The sequence below is a fragment of the Scardinius erythrophthalmus genome (genome assembly GCF_964197995.2).
Source record: "Scardinius erythrophthalmus genome assembly, chromosome: 23".
Lineage (NCBI taxonomy): Eukaryota > Metazoa > Chordata > Actinopteri > Cypriniformes > Leuciscidae > Scardinius > Scardinius erythrophthalmus.
Genome location: NC_138243.1, coordinates 33208802 through 33211322, shown reverse-complemented (window position 1 = coordinate 33211322; position 2521 = coordinate 33208802).

The following is a 2521-nucleotide window of genomic DNA, read 5'->3' as shown; positions in this document are numbered from 1 at the left end:
CTTTGAAGGTCTGAAAGAAGCCTTGGGCCCAGTCCCTAAAAAATCCTCTCCACTCTGTTCCCTATCAGGTGAACTTCTGACTGATTTGGAATCTCAATTGGCGAGATGGGCAGAGCACTATAGCCTTCTTTATGCTCAGCCTGTCACAGCAAACACACTGGCAATAACTGCTGCTGTTCCTGAGCTCCCCCCTATGTCTGATCTGGATGCAGATATTACCATTGAGGAAGTCAAATCTGCAATTAAAGCACTGAAAAATAACAAGTCTCCCGGAGCAGACGGCCTCCCCCCTGAGGCTTATAAGGCAGGCGGTGATGTTCTTGCCTCTGTCCTACATCATCTGGTTGTGATGTGCTGGAAGAGTGGATATCTCCCAGATGTCCTTAGAGATGCTAACATCATCACCATCTATAAGAACAAGGGGGACCGTGCAGACTGTAACAACTTCAGAGGAATATCTCTGCTTAGTCTTGCTGGCAAGATATTTGCTCGCACTATTCTACCACGTCTACAAATCCTTGCTGACCGTATCCTCCCTGAAAGCCAGTGTGGGTTTCGTGCTGGCCGCTCCACAGCAGACATGGTGTTCTGTGTTCGTCAACTACAGGAAAAGTGTATTGAGCAACATAAACCTCTGTTCTTGGTGTTTGTAGACTTGACCAAGGCTTTTGACTACGTTAGTCGATCTGGACTTTTCCTCATCCTATAAAGACTTGGCTGCCCTCCAAAGTTATTGAAGGTGATCACTGAGTTTCATGAGGGCATGAAGGCAACCGTACAGTTTGAAGGCACTCGCTCTGAAGAGTTCCAGATAAGGCGTGGAGTAAAGCAGGGATGTGTCCTTGCTCCTACCCTTTTCGGAATTTTCTTCTCTGCCCTACTACGCCGTGCCTTCCCTGATGACTCGGGTATCCTTCTACACACCCGCAGCTCAGGAAAACTGTTCAATCTGGCCAGACTGCGGGCGAAGACTAAAGTACGCCATGTTATTGTACGTGAGCTGCTTTATGCTGATGATGCTGCCTTTGTTGCCCACTCAGAGGCAGATCTACAACTACTCTGCTCAACTTTTGCCGCTGCATGTCTAGAGTTTGGTTTGCAGATCAGTCTTGAAAAGACAGTTATCCTTGCCCAACCTGCAACCCTGAACCCTACAGTATACATTAACAACACACTTCTATCTGTGGTAGACAAATTCACCTACCTGGGTTCCACAGTATCAAACAACAATAACCTTGACGCAGAGCTTGACATGCGCATTGGGAGGGCATCATCGGTGTTTGGAAAATTGAGCAAGCGTGTCTGGCACAACAAGAACCTCTCATTGCTCCTCAAAGTCCGTGTATACCATGCATGTGTACCTTACTATATGCAAGTGAGACATGGACAACTTACAGGAGGCATGAACATCGCCTCAATGCCTTCCATTTTCGCTGCCTCCGCTCCATACTGGGTGTATGCTGGAAGGACCATGTGTCAAACTCTGTCATACTTGAGAGAACTGGTTCCAGTGACCTGTACACCATCCTTCGTGAACGCCACCTCCGTTGGACTGGACATATTTATCGAATGAATGACACCCGCCTCCCAAAAATCTTGCTGTATGGCGAGCTGGCAAATGCCCCCCGCAAACAGGGTCGCCCCCATCTACGTTTCAAAGACGTCATTAAGAGGGATCTTCAGGCCTTCTCCATCAACCTGGACAATTGGGAGGCACTTGCAAATGACAGACCAAACTGGCATGCAGCAATTAACAACGGCCGCAGGGACTCTCAGGAGTCCTACAAGTCATTTCTGGAAGAGAGACGCTCAAAACGGGAAGCAGTTCGTCGCACTCGACATAAACGGCCATAGTAGTAGTAGTAGTTTACAGTTTTTTTCGATTGCTAAACGACAGTGAGCACAACTGGAGCTACATGTGCAAAACTCTAACTACAGTCTGCACTACCAACAGTCACCTGAGCTAAACAGTTCACATCACCTGCAAAACTCACTCCAAGCAACACAACTCTTAACACACGGCTCAAAACAGGCTCAGTGCAGCCAAACACTATACACAACCCTCACTGAGATAACACACACTGTCACTCAGAACATACTGAGAGTAAAAACACTAGCATCAAACACCAATACAGAAAATACAAACTTTTCATCTTTACAGTTTAAACAATTTCAGCGACTTCATACAAAGTAATATTTTCTTCAAAGAAAAGAGTGACATTCTTTCACATGATTTATTTAAATTTTTAGAACATAACAATTCTTTAAGGAAAATAAAAATTAGCAGTTTGCTTCAATAGTTTGTAGTAATTTACGGAATTACAGTAATGAGGAAAAAAAGGTAGAAACTAAAAGTACATACTGTAATTCGAACAAATAATTGAGGGGCTAATCCTGCCTCTCTAGCATCAGGCCACAGGTTTTCATCAACATCACATCTAATGTTCTCTCTTGCCATGCACCTTGGGAAGAACCTTCTGCAGTGCCTTATCCATCCCTGGCAGTCCTCTGGACTCGTATC